This window comes from Caretta caretta, chromosome 5, assembly GCF_965140235.1.
Source record: "Caretta caretta isolate rCarCar2 chromosome 5, rCarCar1.hap1, whole genome shotgun sequence".
NCBI classification, from domain to species: domain Eukaryota; kingdom Metazoa; phylum Chordata; order Testudines; family Cheloniidae; genus Caretta; species Caretta caretta.
The window spans coordinates 25307750-25329773 of record NC_134210.1 but is presented as its reverse complement, the minus strand read 5'-3'; the positions used below and the strand labels follow the sequence as shown (position 1 = coordinate 25329773).

The following is a 22024-nucleotide window of genomic DNA, read 5'->3' as shown; positions in this document are numbered from 1 at the left end:
ACATTTATGTGATGTTGCACTCCATATGCTTTATGGAAATATACTTATGAATATGACATAACTGGAATATGCTTTATGCTAAATACGCTTTGTATGGTGTCATTAGAAAGTTTGTAATCTCCTAAATTTGTTCATCCTAATTCTTTGCATGTATTTGCATGTATTTGGCCTCTCATACCATACTATTGCAGTTGGGCCCCTGCCACAAATGTAATAGCATGCATGCTCTTCCTAAACTTTGGGGTCAAGCAGATGGGCGGTTCCAGCACTGCATGGCAGCTGTCGTAGCTCTCTGAGACTTAATCACCGCTGATCTGGGCAAGTGTTCCTGGCCCAGCCACTTGGTCATTGTCACTAGGAAGGTGTCCTAATGCTGCCATGACTGCAGTAGCTGCCAGCTGCTGAACAGCTCCTGCCTGGGGATGGCAGACTGCTCCCTGCGCTAGCCAACTACTATTGATGCATATTTTTTCATCTATTTCTGTGCGTCAGCTGAAATGAAGTTTACAGACAACTAATGATTTAAATAGACTCATTCCAAGCCTATGTATATACACCAGTCTAAACCTAGAATGTGAGGTCAGAATCAGGCCCATTGACTTCAGGGTGGTTGCACGAATGTAAGCTGGGAGGGTTTGGCTATGTGTGCCTAATGAAGTCATTTTAATGTACCAACAAGCCCAGGAAAATATATGGTGTTGCAGATTTCAAGGTCAAGTGGAAATTAATGCTTTTTTTCATCCTGGTTTTATAAATGGGCTTCAGGGGACAAAAAGCAGTTACATTCTGGTCCCTTAAATACATTTGTTTGTCACCCACCTAACTGACTGGTAGACGACTGCCAATTATGTGATGTGACCATTTGCTCCAATCAGTTTGTAATTCCTGCAGGATTGCTAATGGTGGTAAATGAGCCTAAGTAGGGGCTCTTAAATGAGTTCGATAGTTATTTCTTTTTCCTTTTAATCTCCTGTTCATTCCTTCAGCCTAAGCAGTTCTGATACTTCTCTGAGAGCAGCACCATCTTTACTTATGCTTATGTGAGTGCACTAGCTACTGAGCTAAAAGTTTCATTTGAATAAGAGCAGACTCCTATATTGAAAAATATAAATTATGTCTGACAAAATTATGAAGAAACAAATGGAATTAATAAAAAGTAACTGCTGTAATTTGCTAGTAACATCTTGTTGTTGTAGATTCATGCTCCAGAAATCTGGTCTGTTGGTTAATGGTGACCACTCAACACAATTACTATTAACAACAAGTAGGAAGGAATACAAGCCAAAATAGGGAAAGAACGGACTAAAGAATGTTTAAATAAGTTAGGTGTATTCAAGTTGACAGGGCCTGATGAAATTCATCCTAGGGTACGGAAGAAACTAGCTGAAGCAACCTCAGAACGGTTAGCAATTATCTTTGAGAATTATCTTTGAGAATGCCTGGAAGACAGATTAGGTCCCAGAAGACTAGAGAAAGGCAAACATTATACCTGTCTTTATGAAGGTGAACAAAGAGGACCCAGGGAATTATAGACCAGTCAGCCTAACTTTGATGCCAGGAAAGATATTGGAACAAATTTATTAAACAATCAGTTTGTAAGCATCTGGAGGATAATAGGATTATAAGTAATAGCCAGCAGGCATTTGTCAAGAACAAATCATGCCAAACCAACCTAATTTCCTTCAACAGGATTACTGGCCTAGTGGATGTGCTATATATTGATTTTTTTGGAAGGCTTTTGATGCAGTTCATGACATTCTCATAAGCAAACTAGGGAAATGTGGTCTAGATGAATTTATAAGACGGATGCACAACGGGTTGTAAAAACATACTACAAGAGTAGTCATCAATGGTTTGCTGTCAGACAGGGAGGTCATACTTAGGGGGGTCCTGCAGGGTCAGTCCTAGGTCCAGTACTGGTCAATATTTTCAATAATGATTTCAATAATGGAGTGGAGAGTATGCTTATAAAACTTGCAGACAACACCCAGCTAGGATTGCAAGCATTTTGGAGGACAAGATTACATTCAAAATGACCTTGACAAATTGGAACTTGTCTGAATTCAACAAGATGAAATTAAATAAAGACAAGTGCATAGCACTTCACTTAGGAAAGAAAAATCAAATTCACAACTACAACATGGGGAATAACTGGCTTGGTGGTGGTACTGCTGAAAAGAATCTGGAGGTAATATTGGATCACAAATTGAATATGAGTCCACAATGTGATGTAGCTTTGATAATGGCTAATACCATTCTGGGGTATATTAATGGAAGTGTCATATGTAAGACATGGGAGGTAATTGTCCTGCTCTATAATACTCAACATTGGTGAGGCCTCAGCTGGAGTAGTATCCAATTCTGGGTGCCACACTTTAGGAACGATGGGGACAAATTGCAAAGAGTCCAGAGGAAAGCAACAAAAATGATACAAGGTTTAGGAAACCAGACCTATGATGAAAGGTTAAAAACACCTGGGCATGGTTAGGCTTGGGAAAAGAAGACTGATGGGGAATGTGATAATAACCTTCAAATATGCTAAGGGCTGTTATAAAGAGGATGGTGATCAATTGTTCTCCATGTCCACTGAAGGTGTAGGACAAGAAGTAATGGGCTTAACCTGCAGTAAGGAAGATTTGGGTTAAATATCAGGGAAAAACTTTCTAACTAAAATTGTAGTTAGGCTCTGGAATAGGCTTCCAAGGGAGGTTGTTGGGTCCCCATCATTGGAAGTTTTTAAGAACAAGTTGGACAAACACCTGTCAGGGATGATTTCGTTTTACTTGGTACTGCCATAGTTCAGGGGGCTGAACTCGATGACTTCTCGAGGTCCCTTCCAGCCCTACTCTTCTATGATTCTATATCTTAGTCTTCAAAAGACAAAACCTTCTGTAAAGGCTCAGGGCCTGACGTATTTTACTTCAGCCTACTTTCTAGCCCCTCCTGCTACTTGTCCTCTGGTCAACTAAAGCTCTAATCCAAAACCCATCAAAATCAATGGGAATCATTTAATTGATTTAATGAACTTTGGATCCGTGACTAGTACCACTGACATTTATGTGATGTTGCACTCCATATGCTTTATGGAAATATACTTATGAATATGACATAACTGGAATATGCTTTATGCTAAATACGCTTTGTATGGTGTCATTAGAAAGTTTGTAATCTCCTAAATTTGTTCATCCTAATTCTTTACATGTATTATTTCTATATCTGGAGTTAGGAGAATAAGATATAAACTTGTATCACTGATGTAAACATATTAAGTGGAGGACATTAAGGGGCTCCAGAAACAATTGGTTGTAAATAGCCTTAGTTACGTGAAAGCCTTCGTCTGTGTGTGTGTGGGCGAGACCATAGGGAATGGAGACTAGGGGTCTTACAGTGACATGTGACCATGTCACCCGATAATGAAATCCATCTTAAATGTGGTACTTTTCCATTTAGAAGGAGTGGTGGGGATCCAGAGAGACAAAAATTCCTGCCTTGTGCCAAAGCTATAAAAGGGGGTGGAGCAGGACAAAAGGGGCTGCCAGTCATGAGAAAACCCCGGCTCACCACCTGAGATGTCTGCTGGAACTAATAAGGACCGTACCAGGGGAAAGGATTAAGCCCAGACTAGGAAGGCATATGGTCTGTGAAAGAAGCTTATTGGAACATCTTTGAGGGTGAGATATTACCTGTAATCAGTTTCTTAATGTATTAGGCTTAAACTTGCGTGTTTTGTTTTATTTTGCTTTGTGACTTACTTTGTTCTGTCTGTTATTACTTGAAACCATTTAAATCCTACTTTTTATACTTAATAAAATAACTTTTGTTTATTAATAAACCCAGAGTAAGTGATTAATACCTGGGGGAGCAAACAGCTGTGCATATCTCTCTATTGGTGTTAAAGAGAGTGAACAATTTACCCTGTATAAGCTTTATGCAGAGTAAAACAGATTTATTTGGGGTTCAGGCTCCCAGGAAGGCTGGACACTGGGTGCTGAGAAAGTCCCTGTTAACTGAGAAGCCCCTGGGCTGAGTAAATCTCAGTTTCAGTGAACCTCAGAGAGGCCTGGCCCAACCTCTGGTCTGTGCTGGAGCAGTCTGGAGTGTCCTAACTCAGCAAGACAGGAGAGGAGGGGTGCCTGTTCTGGCAGAAGGGATGTTCTCAGTGGTACCCCAGCTCACTGAGTGACAGTCTCAAGGGGAGTCTCTGTGACCGAACCCGTCACAATTTAATCACACATTTCTGACATAGAAACTGACCAAATAGTGATGAAGGGGAAATACTAATGGCAGCACTTCTCCAACTATGCACTATACACATAACAGTCTTAATTTTGCTAAAACTGCAAATGTCACTTCCTATTGCCTCCGCTTACCTTTATCCAATTTTTAACTGTTTTACTTAAAGTAATAGTGAAGCGTTCACAGTTCAAATACCGAAATCCTAAGTGCTAAACCAGAATCTGCTGGAGTTGATCATATTCAAGATCAGATTTTAGGCATTCACATTTAAATAACAATACATAGAATTTTAATCAAGAACCAGGGTCAAGTACAAAGTTTGTCTGCAGTTATTATGAACTGTGTCCATCTCAGAGACACATTTTCTTTGTATGAGCAAAGGCAGTATAAGATAGGATCTGTAATTTGTCTTCATCATGAAATATATTTTAAAAAATCAGTTGTATGGAAGTGAAAGTTATTGTTGGATGCAGTCAATCTTCTTCTTTTGGGGGGGGCTAATATTTATAAAGGTAGTCCAGTACTGTCTTTATGTGTGAACATTGTAGACTGTAAAGTCTGTAGTAATCAGATTTTAAAATGTATGTGGTGGTAGAAGTAACAACAACAATAATAAAGATGCCAACAAATGTGATGCTGTTCAATTCTGATTAAATATAAAATGTTACTCAGTTTACTTAGCTCTGAAACTAATAGTTTTGAAAATAACAAATCCATCAGTCTGTTAATAATTTCCATACATTGTTAATTCAGATTTTAATTTTTAACATTGGTCTGCTCCCATCACACAAACAAAATCCAGGTTTATAGTCATCTTAACGGTGAACCAAAAAGAATATTTGTTTGGTTTGCTCCTACTTATTTTTCTAGCTCATCCCAACACAAGCCTTTGAAGAAAGTAAAGAGAAAATGAGAGAGAAGAATCAGGAACAAAAATACTCCTATATAAGCTAAGGATGGGTGCATTTTGGTGGTCACTGATGAGAAAAAGAACAAAAAGAAGTAGCCTCAAAAGAGTTGTCAGGAAGATACTGGGATGATGCTGACTGAAGCTGGTGTCTGCTCTATCAAAGCTGAAAGATACAAAGAAAAAAATCACAGTGCCACAATAAATCACTGAGCTGAATTCTCTTTTCAACCAGCTTCACACACTAGTGAAACTCCATTAACTTTAGTGAAGTTTACTCCTGATTTATATAGTAAACAAGAGGAGAATCAGGTCCATAAAGTAATACTTAACGTTCAATATAAGTTGCCAATGAAGTGTGAAGCAGACCGCAAGGAGGGCATCTCCTGCTCCTGCTGAAGCAGGTCAAAGGAAATGAGGGGTGGGAGGAATTTCACTTCTGCCTTCCCAATTTTATGAAAGTTCAACAACACATGAAGAAATTAATGTGGGGTGCGGGGGGGGGGACCTTACTCCCTTATACAATTAAAATAATTGTTATAATAAAGGTAGGGCTGGTAGCACTAACCATTATTAAGGTTGCCCAACATTTCCCATTATAAAGATCTTGTTTTCTTTAGCTTATAACTTTGCTAAACTGTAATCATTCAGGCTGAACTTTTCCATGCTGACTGTCTGCCTCAGGCTGATTTTTTTTTTCTTTTAAATTTCAGCCAGAATAGTTCAGCTGTTGCTGACAATGAAGCTATGGGAAAATATATTGTTTTGTCCATGTTAAATTCTTGAGCGCTTTACTTTGAAAGTTTCTAGCATCCCCATGGTTTGCAGCAGGAACTTGCCAGAGGGGTGGCCTTTGTGTCAAGGTTGTACCTTTTTCCATTTATGTGGGAAAATTTTGGTGAAGTTATAAGCCTTTGAAAAATTGCAGTTTACTAATGCTCTGTACAGACTTGCTGGAGTTTAACACTGAACTCTCCAAAGATTCCATCCTCACTGAGCATGCTTGAGCTTTTCAGGGCTGCTAATGTTGGCCAGACTGCACATGCACAATCCCCACAGAGCAGTGGTCCCCAAACTGTTTACCTCATGTCCCTCTTTACCCCATCCATTCCCTGCCCCCAACTGTGTTTGGGACCTGGGGCCAGGAGCAGGGCCACAGTTGAGGCCAAGGCTGAGGCTGGAGTTGTGGCCAGGCCAGGAGCAGAGCTGTGCTTGGGGGCCATGACCAGGAGAGGAGCCGCAGCTGGAGCTGGGAGCCGGGGCTGAGGCCCGGGCTGCAGCTGGGAGGGGAGCCGCAGCCAGGAGTCGGGTCTGGAGCAGAGCTGGGGGCATAGCAGGGGCTAGGTAGTGCTCTCTCCCTGCCCCTGTTGAGGCTGGACCAGGCCCCACTGCACCCCTCCAAACAGGGCATGCCCACAATTTGGGGACCACTGCCATAGAGGACTGAGCATGTGCCATCCCTTCCAAACTCCTACTTGTGACTGGACTGTGCATGCACCATCTCTACAGAGCAATTGAGCATGCTCCCCCCAGCTCAGAGCCACAAGGTCAAAGCTAGTCTTTCCCTGTAATGGTTGCTCCTGACTGCTGCTGGGCACTGGAGGCAGCTGAGAGTAGTGAATCTGTCTCTCCTGTGCTCTCAAGCCCCCTGCTGGCATTCAGACAATGTGGAAGAGGAACCTATGTGATTCAAATTCAGAGGGGGCAAAACCCAGACCTAGGGCACTGTGGGCAGGGTTTGGGGAGTAGATTTCACTAGGAGGGTGGTGAAACACTGGAATGCATTACCTAGGGAGGTGGTGGAATCTCCTTCCTTAGAAGTTTTTAAGGTCAGGCTTGACAAAGCCCTGGCTGGGATGATTTAGTTGGGGATTGGTCCTGCTTTGAGCAGGGGGTTGGACTAGATGACTACCTGAGGTCCCTTCCAACTCTGATATTCTATGATTCTATTCTATGATTGGGACAAGGACCCTGGGGAGTGGAGACTGGGACTGACTGGCAATGAGAGTGGGTCAGGGAGAAAAATGGGGTGGGAGACAGGACGATGGGGGCGGACTAAAATCAGATTAAGGACTAGGGCAGACAGACTAGTTGGGCAAGGAGACTGGACTGGGAACCTGTATGGTGGAGGGAAGGAGACATGGGGGAATGTTGCCTGTGCAACCCTTATTCAGGCTCCTTGTTCATATGCATAATGACAAAGTGTTTGATTACATGATCACGTAGTATTTATTCCACTGGACTCTTGTCTCATTCAGCACACATTATGGACAGTGCTCATTTAATGGGCAGCTTTTCAACATTTTGTTTTCTCCTCATTGTTCAATGTGTGACCCTCAGTCTTATTTGCTGCACACTATTCAAAGCATGCTCTGAGGACAGAATAATTTTCTTATAAACTTTTTCTATGGCACTCATCAGTGTAGTACCTGAGTGGTTCACGGACATTAATGAATGTATTTGCACAACACCTCATGACATGAAAGGATATTCTCCCCATTTCACAGATGGGGATTTGAGGCACAGAGAGATTAAGGTAAAAAAAATCCATTATTTTTGGATGCCCGATATCAGATGCCTAGTACCTGATTATTCACAGTACTTTCCATTATTAGCACTTCCTGTGTTCAGTGTGCAGCACCCACTGAGTTCAGTTGCAGGGGTGTGTGCTCAGCACTTGTGCAAGTCAGACTGAGTTTGAATCAGACACCCAGAAAATGAGGAACATACAGTTAGTGACCACATGTGAAGGTGACTTGCCCAGCATCATATACGTACTCTGGCAAAGGCATAGGTACCGTTCACCAGGGTAGCATTCAACTGCCTTAACCATAAGATCATCCTTTTCTCTTCCTACAGTTCCCGGCCTTGTTCGTTACACACCATCCAACAAATGAGGCAGGAGTTCTACAGACAACTGTCTTCTCTATACAGAGCTGATTCATCCCCAGCGCAGCTCCATCCTATGCACTGAATGAGGCAGGGTTCCTGTGGAAAAAATATGTGGTCATGTAATTAAAGACGATCATACTGCATCTGCACAAAGGGGCTGAATTAAGGTTACCCAAGCAAATTTATTTCTGGCACTTCCTAACTTCTGAGTGCGTTACTTCTCAACCTTAATAATGTTCTTTTAACATAGGTTTTTGTGTGTAATTAATAAAATACTACTAAGCACTTACAGTATATAGTGCAACTTCTGTCTCAGGATATCTGAGAATCTTTTATTGAGGATCTCAGTTTTGTTAAGATGAATTGCAAGTGCCAGTGTGCTTGAAAAGATTTTTAAAGCACTCATTCAACATTTTTTCTTTCAGTTTCTGGTACAATTAAACCTGTACAACAGTTCACCCTTATTCAGCCACCTCCTGTCTTAAAAGACTACCCAAAAATATCCCTAAATCTAGGGCCAAACCCTGCAAATCTCATCTTTATTCTGCATTTAGTCCTATTTACTTCAGTGGAGACTGTGGGCTAAGTCCAACTCACATAAGTCTATAGAAAATCTCCCCTTGACATCAATGGGTGTTAGATCAGGCCCTAGTGCAGAAGTAAAAATGTGAAAGATTGCAAGATCAGGATCATACTGAGTACTGCTGTGCTCCACCTTTGTTAGAAGGTTGGCTCCTTTAAGCAACCCTTTTTTTGGGGGGGGGTTCGGTTCTTTAGGCTTAAGTAGTCTCTCATGTCAGTTATCACTGTGTTTTAATATTATTTAAGTCCCAGTTAACATTAAAAACATATATAATACTTTCAAAACCTTCTTTTAATCTGCATTGTGATTATGGTATGAAATAATTTTCAGAATAGTTTTCTGAAAAGATGACCCGTAAGGCTTGATCTGTCCCCCCACTATGTGGACTTCACAGGTAGGAAGCCCTGTACGTTAGCATGAATTCACATTCACATCATACCATCTGGAACTCTGTTGTTTAATTTATTGCAAACAAGTAGCAAAGTTTTCTTACAGCATTTTTTTTGATGGGATTCTAAATAAACCCTCTAGCTTTGGTCTTTCACTCACCTATCTTAAACAGTTGCTGTATGTCTGGATTTCAGGTGATCTGTGTGTTTTCAAATAGCTATTTATTTGTGTTTAAATGAACCTTTCTTACTGTGTTCAGACAAATACCATTTATTTGTTTTTCCCGTTTAGTTATTTGTCCAAATCTTTTTGAATGGGGAATGAAATATTGTGAACTGACATTAAAAGATGTGTCCTCTTCTTGTCTAAGTCTGAGTACATTGCAGTAACATGGCTGATTTGAGTCTCCAATAAAAACTCTTTAATTTAATACAAAACTCCTGAGACCTACATTACTGACATTTCAAGAGCCATCTCCTAAATGGGGTGAATTTTTCCTCTGTGTGCTGAAATGTGATGTGCAAAAGTTAATGCTTTTAAACTGAAATCTCTCTAAAATTTAAAACTTTTAATTGAAAAGCTTATTGCACTAAATTGGCTTTTTTCCAGAAGATTCTCCATCACAAACATGTATTATTGTCGTGTTTTGGAGATTCATTACTGTGCACTCAATATGGCAGACTTTTTTTCTTAAAGAGCTTTCATTCTCACAAAATTATAAGCCACCTTTAAGCCACCTTTACACTCTCCTTCTCCTGGGGCAATTCAGTACTGGGTCAATCCCACTGAGTAGATTAGAGCAACCTTCAGATAGCTTCATCTTGTGCCAGCTGGCCATGGCCCCATGCTCCTTCTGCAGGAAGAGGGATGGTATATGAGTCACTACAGCAGCTCTATACCATGTGAAGATCCCCCTGCTGAATGTAGTATAAGCCTGCCCCGAATTCCCCTCTGCACAACTATATTCAGAGTTGGCAAAGAGCTCCCTCCCCAGTTCACAGGCAGAGGGTCCTTGGGCAGCTGCTCCATCCACACCTCTACTTATCACAGTGTTACCACTTGGGTTGTACTGAGTGGAGGGCCTTGCTTGGTGAATTTCATTTTCTGTGCACAAATGAAATGCATGAGTGGTAGGTAGAAATGTGTGCAGGAAAAACTTGGACAAAATGTTCAGCGTATTATGCATCTACTAAGATAACCACCGTGACTTTTATTCTTCAGTGACAAGGAGGTTTTCAGTCACAGTCATGCTGTAATACACATTAAAAATGTCATGGTATATAATTTCACAGCAGTCACTCTAGCTAGTTCTCATGTGTAAATGAAAATGCCACACAAATAGAGATACTAAAGAGGATACTTCACTTTATAGATTAGCAGCCTTCATGTTTTAAAACAGATTTTAAAAAATTCCAACTCATTTTCTAAAGAAAGTCAAGTTAATTGCTCCCAAGTTGGGGATTTATAGAACCTATTTTAATAATTGGGCTGTAAAGTTATAAATAACAAAGGAAAATGGTTTATAGTGTAATGTCAGACTCCTAACTATTGGCTGCTGCTTCTGTAATAAAGGAAGTATTTAAGGAAGGAATCAAACTCTTCAGCAAGGGTAAAAATTGATTTTCTAAGAGAGTTACAGTCCAGGGGTTTAAGTGCTGGACTGGGAACCAAGAGCTCCTGAATTTTAAACCTAGTTCTTAAGTATACTTACTCCCCAATGGGAAGTGAGGATGTTGACTATCTTGCAGGAACTCATGGGCGGTGGATATTGTAGGCAGGGGTAGGCTGTGCCTCCCCAAACAGCCTAGTGTGGCCCCGCCCACGCTACACCCCCCAGCCCAGGCCCCTTCTCTGCGGTTTCAGCACCCTGGTTGACCCAGCTGGCTGGGGCTGGCTGGCCTGCATCCTGCAGGGACTCTGGATGGCTGGTGCTGTGGCCGCACTGCCTGGAGCACTGGGGCAGGGGATGACCCAGCCGCTCAGAGCACTGGGGCTGGGGTGGCTCCCACCTGGCGCAGCAGGGCTGGCCACACTGCCTGGAGCAGCGGAGCTGAAGGCAATGCCCCCACAGCGCAGCATGGCTGGCCGCGCCCCCCAGAGCACCGGGGCTGGTGGTGCTGCTGCCTGGCGCACCGGGGCTCACCGCACCACCCAGCACACCAGGGCTGGGGTCTTGCCACCCGACTCTAGGGCTGAGAGCCACAGTGGGGCTTCTCTGGGCTCCTGTGAGGGAGCAGGACGGAAGGGGAGGGGCAGAGGAGGGCAGAAGGGATTGTGAGGGAGAGGGAGTCAGAAGGGGAGGGGTCGGGCTCCCCCAGCGGCTGGGTCACCAGCTGCCGGGTCACCAGCTGCCCATGCAGGAAGTGTTTGTCACCTTTCAGAACAGGGCCCATAATCCCTCTGTCTCAGTTCTTCCATCTGTAAACTGAGTTAATAATACTTATTTACGTACCACACAGCACTGTTGTGAGGAATAATTATACAGTGTAAAGTTTGAGAATGAAGGTTCTACAGTAAACAAAGGTATCATTATTATTATTATTTTTCTATTTTCTACTAAATTAAATGCTACTAGTAATAACTCTTTGCACTTCATTAGCACCTTCTATCTCAGTGGCTCTCTACCTTTCCAGACTACTGTACCCCTTTCTGGAGTCCCATTTGTCTTGCATACTCCCAAGTTTCACCTCACTGAAAAAATACTTGCTTACGAAATCAGACATAAAAATACAAAAGTGTGACAGCACACTATTACTGAAAAATTGCTTGTGTTCTCATATTTACCATATACAATAAATCAGTTGGAATATAAATATTGTATTTACATTGTAGTGTATAATATATTGAACAATATAAACAGGTCATTTGTATGAAATTTTAGTTTGTACTGACTTCGCTAGTGCTTTCTATGTAGCCTGTTGTAAAACTAGGCAAATACCTAGATGAGTTGATGTACCCCCGGGGAAGACCTCTGTGTATCCCCAGGGGTACAGGTACCCCTGGTTGAGAACTACTGTTCTATCTGAGGATCTCAAAGCTTATTTTCCCAACATTCCTGTGAGTCAGTTAATAATTAATTATTATAATTAAACTGATATTAAACTCAACAGAATTTAGGGAAAGTGATGGCACCTGCCTCAGATTACAGAGCAAGTCATTGGGAGGGTAAGAAACAGAACTCAGAAGTTTTAGGTTCCAGTGCCGATGCTCCAATCATCACATCATATTCACTTATGCACATAGAAATTCAATACGTATTTTAATTCTTCTTTCAGATTCGTATTAATGGTACTTGAACTCTTTCTTATGTGCCTACTTTTGATGTAATATAGTTAAAGCTACTCATCTTACATGCATATTCAAGCTCTTATTTCTGCCTCCTCCACCTCCTCTGTATTACATTTGGGGCTTAGGTCCTCCATGATTCCACCCATTACCCACACAAGTACACTCCAGTTCTATACTTTCATTTAATTAATAAATACATTTCTACCCCTTATGGTTGCAATGGAAAGCCTCCAAACTGAGGGCCTGGCATAAAGACCATTGAAAACAATAGGGGGATTCCTGTTGACCTCAGTGGCCTTTTGATCATGTCTTAAGTACAACTGAACATGGCTGATGTCTGCAGACATAGCTCTGAAAGGTGTAGACTGCTCCCCTGACTGGTGTTAATTTTGAAAACTAATGATGCAAATATCATTATCAACATAGTTAATTCTTACTGAAGATAATTATAATATCCAGCCAGTGCACTTATCCCAGAATCGCATACTTCCTTCCCAGGTACCAAAAGCACCACTGTCTCCTGCTCATTGGCCAGACAACTTCCATAATACAGCTATACATTTTCAATATAAAATTCTTCAGCCACTGAAAATGTTGGGATTGAATACAATAAATTGAATGTAATGTCAAATTATATAGCAGAAGGAACACTGCAGTTATTGTATTATTCATTTATTAAAAAACAAATCTATTTTTTAACTTTTGTGAAGCTGCCTCAAAATTTTCAGACTGCTGTACTGGACTGCTTGTCTTCCCAAAGAATGTAGGTCAAGCTTGCTGCAGAGTAAGTGGGTACTATGGTGTTTAGGGTCATATAAAAAACTGAATTGATTGATAGATTGGTGTTTACATACTTTTCATGGCATTCGTCTCAGAAAACATTGCCAGTATACTGCTTTATAATATGGGGGTAGAATGTACACATTGTGCAAATGACTCGAAATTGAAAATATAAATCAATAAATCAATCAGTCAATGACACCCCACATGAGTTCAAAGATCTGTGCTAGTGGATTATCATTATATCCAGGCCTATAGTACAATTAACTATAATTTCTTTTTATATTTTACAGACACATTTTGTAATTTGAAAGACAAAGAGGCAATTTAAGTGTATGTTAAAAAGAAAAGGGAAAAGTTAAAATGTTCACCCTAAGGATAAATCTTTCTACTTGGTTGACCAATATGATTGCTGTTGTTAATGTCTATTGTTTTAGAGATGACTTATCAGTGTGTGTATTAGGGCAGTTGTTTTAGAGAGATGTGGTGAGGATAAAATAAGAACTTTCCCTCAAACTCTATCTATACCCAAATCAAAGGTTTTTCTGAGGCTTGAAAAGATCCCTTAACACTTTCCTTTTACGTGCTTTGACACTGATGGTGAAATTTCACTTATATGCCCAGGGCCAGCAAAAGGTCTTTGCACCTCCAAGTCCCACTTTAGCCTTCAAGGGAAGAATTTCACCCGGAGTGGTTTCAAGCAGCATGGGAGAAGAAATATTGGCATGACCCCTGAAGTTCTGAGGGCCTAAACTCTTTCTGAAGTCACTTGTATTTGAGGCCTCAGCAACACCTCAGAATCATTGTGAGAGAGGCTGTTTTGTGGCATGACTAGAGGAAGGATGTACTAGAAGATCTTCAGCCTCATTAATAGTAATAAAAAATAGTATTTAGACACTTAAACAAACATCTGTGTGTTTTGCTAAACCTTTGAACCTTTGGAAGATTGCCAGTTGCTAGTATGTAGAGGGTAATGCTTGCAGGTCTTATTCAGCTAGAACTCCCTTTGAAGGATTTGTCCCTATGCTGCAGCTGTTCATTGAGTATTGACAGTGTTGCTCCCTGTTCTGCAGACATATGACTCACAGTCCTTGCTCCAAATTGCTCACGATATAGTACAGACCAGACAAACAAGTTCTGCAACTGTATATTATTTCAGGTGGCTGTTCGAGTTTGAAGCAGTTTAGGAGTATTGCGGAGGTTATTGTTGAAAGGCTTTGTAAAATAAGTGTGTTCTGCAGTGTGTGCTTTATTCAGCAGTATTTGGATGTGGAGAATTGCTCAGTTTCGTTAAACTATTACTTATTTCTATAGCAATCAGAGTCCTGCATAAGGATTGGTTATGTAAGTTAAAACTAGGTTGGCCAACTTTCAACCATGCACAGAGGTGTGGGTTTGTTTTTGTTTTTTGAAGACAATAGGAAAGGTCTGTACCATAGATCTGTCTTAGAGGGTGGCAGGCTGAAATACAAATGATCTACAAGCAGACTGAAGCTAAGAAAGGACCTGGCACTGTTGCAATTAAGAAAAACTACTTTACACAGAATGATTAATGTATATGGATCAGAGTACATAAGGCAGCAATAAAAGCTGCAACATCCAAAACTACATGTAGTAATGAAAATGATTTAGGGGGAAAAAAATACAGGGTACTAATACTGCCCACGTAGGGCAATGAACTTACCACATCATATTCTTTTGGTCCTGAAATGTCTCTGTGATGACAAATTTCTAAATGTCTACATAACCCTTCCATGTTCCTCTCTATCTGATTTACTCCATCCAGAGCCTAGCCCTGTTTATATAATGTCCGCAGGTCTAATCCTCTAGTCTGGCTGAGCTGAACTTGTTACAGAACCCAAGGGAAAGAGAAAGAGAGGTGGCTTTCTTCCATCTTTGGGCTCCCTCCATCTCTAGGAATGCCAAAGCCTGGATGATTCTAGGTGTATGTGTGAGCTGCCTCTGAGCTGCTCTAGCTTATGTATGCCGGTAATGGCTGCCAAAGGCTTTTATACCAGATGGGTACCGCTGAAGTGCAGCATTGCTACAGCTCTGGTCCCTTCCTTGGGACCCCGTGTATCCTATTAGGCTGGGGGTGAGGTGTATCGTGTTAATTTAGATGGTATATATAGGCCAGAGGTGTTAACCTAACCCAGTCACTGTCTAACATTAAACCATTTTAAACAAGATTTGGGCTACACAGGCTTCAGTCTGCTTAGTATCATGGTGCACACACCATTAAAAATCCTTTAACACTTTTTATTAAAGATACAGAAAAGAAGGAAAAACAGTTAAAGCACTTGAAATGTTAAGTATTTGAATAAGGCTTTCATTTTAATGATATCCCTTGTACCCTTTCCCTTTAGCTGGAGAGCATTTCTAGAAGGAAAAATCCCCTTGTCTGACAGTCTTTTTAAACCATATCAAAGATGGTAATAACTCTTTTTTGGGGGGAAAGAGAAGTTGTTAATTGAGATGAGCTACAGCTATTGTTGTTGTTGCTGTTGTTAAAGTCCAATCCCATTTTCTAGAAGACAAAATAAAACACACACACACACACACACACACACACGGGAAGATAAAAGAACAGCAAAGATAGAAAAATGCAGCTTCTGTCTCTGGTGTTGAGTTTCACTTACAACCTTGCTGTTGGAGAAACACAGGCACTGCACACGGTTGTGTCAGCCACTCCGAGACCTGGCAAACTTGTAACAGCATCAGCCTGTTTAGGGCATTGCTTTTTAGTTGCCTCTTTCTGGTCACAGGCTTACAGCAGTTTTGCCAAATATACAGTCTTGGCCAGGTAAACCACACTCTTATTACACAGAAGGCAAAAGGAGAGAGATAGGAAAGATAAGAAATAAGGTGTGGAAGAAAAAGGACATGTGGGGCAGGAGAGGAACACCCCAAGTGATATTTGGGGTTTAGCTGAAGCTGATGGATGTAGCAGTGTCATCTGGGTCCCTTTCTTTGGCCCAGTCTGGACAGAAGAACTCTCTGGATTAAGAGAAAGAAGGTCCAGGGTACCTGCAGATGGGTGGGCGGGAGAAGGAGGGGAGCCCTGATTGTGAAGCTCACTGCAGCAGCCAATTTTTCTTCCCCAAGTCTCTTTCTTAAAGACCCCAAAAAGGAGTGAAGGGTGGAATAACCCATCCCCTCATTATTTTGTCCACCAATTGGGCTTAATATCTGACATACCAATTTTGGTTTATTAATTTTTCAGTACTCAAATCCTCTTGTTTACCAGGAATGATCTTAACACAGTCCTTGAGTTATATCAATAGGCCTTTTTGTTTGGACTAATTCAGTCTTTCTGTCTCCCTTCCATATCTTTTCCCATCAACACTTATTATTATAGGTTATTGTGACGAACATTCACTTACATTTTACAGTTGAGCCCACAATTAGGGTAAATTTTGTAGGCCCAACTATCACAGCAGGTTGGGGAACCTTGCAGGTGTCAGAGAGCTGGCTGTTCCAACTCAAGGATTCTGCTATTCCCAGCTGTCTAGTTAGGGCAGGTTCACAGCCGCTTTACACTTAGGGTTGCCAGGTGTCTGGTTATTGCCTGGAATGCCTGGTCGAAAAGGGACTCGGCAGCTCCAGTTGGCATTGCCGACAACCGTTAAAAGGCCGATAAAAGTCCAGTCGGCAGTGCTGTGGGTCTAAGGCCGGCTAATCCTATGTGTTCTGACACCGCACTGTGCCCCAGAAGCAGCCAGCAGGTCCAGCTCCAAGGCAGGTGCCACGGGGCTCTGTGCACTGCTCCCCGCCCCGAGCACCAGTTCCACACTCCCATTGGCCAGGAACCACAGCCAATAGGAGCTGGGGGGCAGTGCCTGCGGGCAAGAGCAGTGAGTGGAGCCTCCTGCCCTCCCCGCCCCTGCCTAGGAGCTGGACCTGCTGGTAGCTGCTTCTGGGGCCCAGCGCGGAGCCAGGACAGGCAAGGAGCCTGCCTTAGCACCGCTGTGCCATTGACCGGGAGCCACCTGAGATAAGCCCACTCCCCAGCCCTGAGCCCCAAGCCCCTGCCCCAGCCTGAGCCCCCCAAACCCAGAGCCCCAAGAGCCTGCACCCCCAGGCAGAGCCCGCATGCCCCTGCACCAGCCCAAAGCCCCCTCCCACACCCTGAACCCCTCATCCCCGGCCCCGCCCCAGAGCCCGCACCCCCACCCCAGAGCCCGTACCCTCTCCTACACCCCAACCCCCTGCCTCAATCTGCAGCCCCCCTCCCACATTCCAAATCCCTCAGCCCCACCCCCCCATCCTGGAGCCCCCTCCTGCACCCCCAAACCCCTCGTCCCCAGCCCCACCCCAGAACCCACACCCCCAGCCAGAGCTCTCTCGCACCCCAACTCCCTGCCCCACCCTGGAGCCCCCTCCTGCACCTTGAACCCCTCATTTCTGGCCCCACCCCAGAGCCCACACCCCCAGTTAGAGCCCTCACCCCCTCTCGCACCCCAATCCCCTGCCCCAGCCCAGTGAGGGTGGGGGAGACCAAACTACCGAGGAAGGGGGAATGTAGTGAGTGGGGGGGGGGGGCCCTCAGGGAAGGGGCAGGGCTAGGGTGTTTGGTTTTGTTCAGTTAGAAAGTTGCCAACTCTATTTACATTACTAGAGCAGCACAAGAGGGCTGGATCAGCTTGAAAATGTGTTGCAATATTTTTTGAACATATGTAGCACCACATCAGGTATCCAGCATGGCTTCAATAGGGCGCCCTCGGGGTTAAGGTAAAAGCATAATTTAAATCATAGATGTATATTCTCTCAATGTGTTTTCAATTTAAATCATGTAAAATAGGGCTGAACAGGGCACACATCCAGGAACAAGCATACATAGCCATAAAAGGCATCATTACTAACCCATGAAACAGAGATGGGAAGATGCAGCCAACATAAATGATTGGAGGTGTGGAATCAAGTTTCTAATAAAAATGACTTTTATGTAAGTAGAAAGTCAGCCTTTATATAAGCCATCATTAAAGAGCCTGTATTATGTCATTATCTAACCAAAAATCCTTGCTGACAGGTTCCCCCTTCCTATTGTTTAGTAAAATAATAACTGTTTTGATGACTGACTAAGGTTTTTATTTCAGGTGATGTGGAAAAAATACTGTTTTGGATTAAACACAATGTGAATGCTGTTAGCATATAAAAGACTCTATTACATAAGAATAGGAGCCTTGGATATCACAAACAAAAATATAACCTACCCAGATATAACCAGTTAAAGCTGTTTTTAATGTGATATTAAGCAAAATCAGCTGGTGTTAATTAGAGAAGCCGCAAAAAAATTTGCTAGAGATCTGAATTATGGTGATTAAATCCCATTAGACTGATTTAGAAAAAATCCACCAACTGGAGGCCATTCAGTATATTAAGCAGACAATAAAAAGAGCAAGCACAAAAGTTTCTGATGTTCATGCGTTTTCCTATGTTATGTGAAAATAGCAAATACTTTAAAACAAAATGTGCTTTTCATTATACTTTTATGAAATGGCACTATTTCCATTCAAACAAAGGTCTTCTCTGTGCAACATTAGAAATTTAATGTTTTATATAAAACATATGTGCATCTAAATGTGATTTCCCATTTGGAATTTCAGATTTGAATTTGAAAAGTTTTGATATTCATTTACTTGAAAATTGAACCGTTTCACTTGAAAATAATCCTATTCTTGCATGAAAAAACCCAAAAGATTAGACAAGATTTAGAACCTTAAACAAATGTGTCACCTGAAAGGTGTGCAGAAGAGGAAGAGCTTTGTCACAAACAGGGTTTTCCAAGTTCTCACAACTCTGGTATCACTAGTCACTATAACAAAACTTTTATAACTTGATAAACATAGTGTAGACCAAAGCTCAATTTTTACAGGACCTGGATTCAAATTTGAGTTCCAAGGAGAAAATTCAGCCATAGCTGCTCATATAGTAAATGGAGCAAACTAAGAATGTTTAGTACAAAAGCACTGTGGTTGGACTTGTTGATAATTGCAGTCCTTCCTGACAGAATCGGGATTGAGTATCATATGGATGGCCAACTCCTCAATCTTTGACATCTCCAAACAAAATCTAAGATCACGAGAATTGGCATCACTGACCTTCAGTATGCAGATGACTGTATCATTCTTGCACACACAGAGGCCGACCTGCAAAGCACCCTAAATCTTTTTGCAGGTGCCTATCACAGACTGGCTCAACATCAGGAAATCCAAGGTATTCTACCAGCCCTCACCTGCACACACTACTCTTCGTACTCCACAAATCATCATCAGCGGAGAACCCTTGGAAAATGTAGACCATTTTCCATACCTTGGCATCCAGCTCTCCCAAACAGCCAGCATTGGCACAGAAATTGAATACAGGATCCACTGTGCCAGCACATCTTTTGGAAGACCACTCAAATGAGTCTTCAATGATAGGGATCTGCAAACAGGTACCAAGATCTTGGTTTACAAGGCAGTTGTCATCCCTATCCTTCTTCTATTGAGACCTGAGTAACCTACAGACGACATCTCAAGCATCTGAAGTGGTTCCAGCAGCACTGCCTCAGGAGGATTCTCAGGATCAGCGGCGAAGACCGACACACGAACACCAGCGTTCTCTCTGCAGCCAACGTCAGCAGTATAGAAGTGCAGGTCATGAAACACCAACTCCGCTGGGCTGGCCACTGTGTACATATACCTGACACTTGCCTTCCAAAGCCAGTATTCTTCTCTCATTAAGGGAAGAAAAAGGGCTCGCGGAGGGCAGTGGAAGCGTTTCAAAGACTTACTGAAAAGGGAGGCATCCACCCAACAAACTGGGAGGACTCAGCGCAGAATAGAACACAGTGGTGCCACACCATACACCAAGCCACAGCTCACTTTGAGGAGAACAGATGTGCTCATGAGACAGAGAAGCGACAAAGGAGGAAAGAAAAGGCACAACACTCCAGCCAACAACTATGTATCCTCCAAGATTACACCAGTCACTTCTCTGGGAAAATCTGCAGGGCAAGAATTGGGCTCCTCAGCCACTTAAAAACTCACCAATGTACCCCCTTGGCAGACATCATCCTCGCATCGAGGGTTAGCCAAAGAAGAAGAATTGCACTTGTTAGGGGGCTTATTCCTTCACTCATTTACTTCCCTGGTCCTTCTCACATGAACAGAGAGCAACAATACCCGAAGTCCAAAGGTGCAAACAATTCGATGTTTATTGGGGTGAACTTCCAGCAAGCATGATTCCAGTTTCCTTCCTTAGTGTCCCCCTTCCCAGCTCTGACACCACAGAGGCTTACCTGTGTCCCTGTTTCCATTTACCCGTTTAGCGAAACATGATTCCAATTTCCCCACCCCCATTCCCTGTTCCCATTTCCCCCCACACCCACCCACTTCCTGATTGACTGCAGACTATATAGTAAAACTTGAGTTCTGCTTAGCTATACCTTAACCAATCATTTTCCTGAAATTTAACTAACCAATCCTAACATATTGTAACATGATTGTGTAACCAATTATATCCCACCACCTTAATTAGTTTACACCCAGAAAAATTATACAGCAGACAGGAACAATCACAGAACCAGATAGAGATTATACAGACAAACAATAGCAAAGTGGGAACTATAATGACAAAACAATACAGAAGTGAGGATTTCACATCCCAGCTATTGATAAGTGAGTTCTTGCCAGATAGGATGCTATCAAACTAAGTTTCCTTTTACATCTTCTAGGCACTTCCCTTTCTCTGGAGGCGATAGGCACTATCAGGACAGGATTGTATTCCTAACAGCTCAATAGCACCTTATTTCAATGTGACTAGTTTGGAATGTGAGGATGTGACCGTTCCCTTCCCAGCTTATGGCTGCCTCTGTTGCTTAGCCAAAGGCCTTAGCCTAAGAACAGGGCCTCAGACTGTCACAGTAAGAGAAGGCTCTTACACTGGCAGACAGTGATTTTGATTCTTTTATACCTCTATAACTAGCCAAGTGATAAGAATACACCTAAATTCTTAGCGTATAGGCCTTTACAGACAGGCCTGAATATCTATATCCTAACAGCACTCATAACCCTGAGTTCCTTGAAACGGCATCCTGCATTTCAGTCTTCAGCTATTTTGGTCCCAGTTCATTAAATAATCTGAACTCTACTCAGGGAAAATCATGAAAAGCAGATTTCATTTTAGTACAGTATGTACATTGTTTATTCCTGAAATATTTTTTCTTCAAATACAAGTACCTGAAATGCTTTTCTCTCTAGAGTATAAGTGGCTACTTCATCATTTAACCGAGGTGTGTTCAAAAAGGAGACAGGAAGGGTGGAAGGGCCACGCTCCAGACCGTAGCATGCTGTATAGTACTTACGCTGATTTTAAAAGGGAAAGCAAAGTGGAGGTGTTTCACACAACAGTAGGTTAAGATTGAGACACTTTTCTTACACTTTACCTTGCCAGACAATCAATACTGGCAAAAGGCCAATCCTGAAACATTTCTGGGAGCAATCGTTCATGTAAGTAGTCTCTTTGTACTTGGTGCATGAGGGAGGGTTTGCAGTATTTGGCCCTAATACACTGCTTGAAGCATGATTCATGTATGCTTTGCTGTCAAAGACTTGAAAGTCTCCTTCAGGAAATCTGGTCACCAGTACCAGATGTGACATTGTTCTGGCAGTTTCTGGGGAGTAGAATAAATAGGTTAATGCACCACCACTCCATCTCTGGAGATCAGAGTTCAAATCTGAATTCTGGAAACGAGCACAGACGAATGTTTAGATCTCTCAACCGATATCCTCTGGATCATTTCTTGCTACTTAAAAAACAAACACAACTTGGCTTACCTGGCAGCCTTTGTTCAAGGGAAGGCTGGATGGAATAGAGGAGGTGGCTCACGTGAGTGCTGTATTTTCATTCAGATTATGTTCATGATTAATCCACTTTCACTTCAAGGAAAGTTAGAAAAGAGAAAT

At 42.3% G+C, this 22024-nt stretch overlaps 1 protein-coding gene and 1 long non-coding RNA gene across 13 annotated transcripts in view; one reads left to right on the top strand and one right to left on the bottom strand.

Moving 5' to 3' along the window:
- The window catches only part of PRLR (prolactin receptor), a 322433-nt gene that overhangs the window by 238144 nt on the left and 62265 nt on the right, over positions 1-22024 (top strand). Inside the window, exon 1 of one of the 11 annotated variants that reach the window (XM_075128426.1) lies at positions 21853-21947. The exons of the other annotated variants lie outside the window; for them this stretch is intronic. The gene's annotated coding sequence lies outside the window, so the exon portion shown is untranslated. Of the gene's footprint in view, positions 1-21852; positions 21948-22024 lie in introns of those variants that run through there. 11 annotated transcript variants of the gene reach the window in all.
- LOC125636743 (uncharacterized) lies at positions 5009-21952 on the bottom strand. 2 transcript variants are annotated; one of them, XR_012668387.1, is made up of 4 exons: positions 21896-21952; positions 9735-9861; positions 7922-8131; positions 5009-5309 (listed from the first exon to the last, which is right to left on the bottom strand). It is a non-coding gene; the product is annotated as an uncharacterized LOC125636743 (long non-coding RNA). The 2 variants fall into 2 exon arrangements; XR_007356709.2 differs by having other exon boundaries at positions 5009-8131.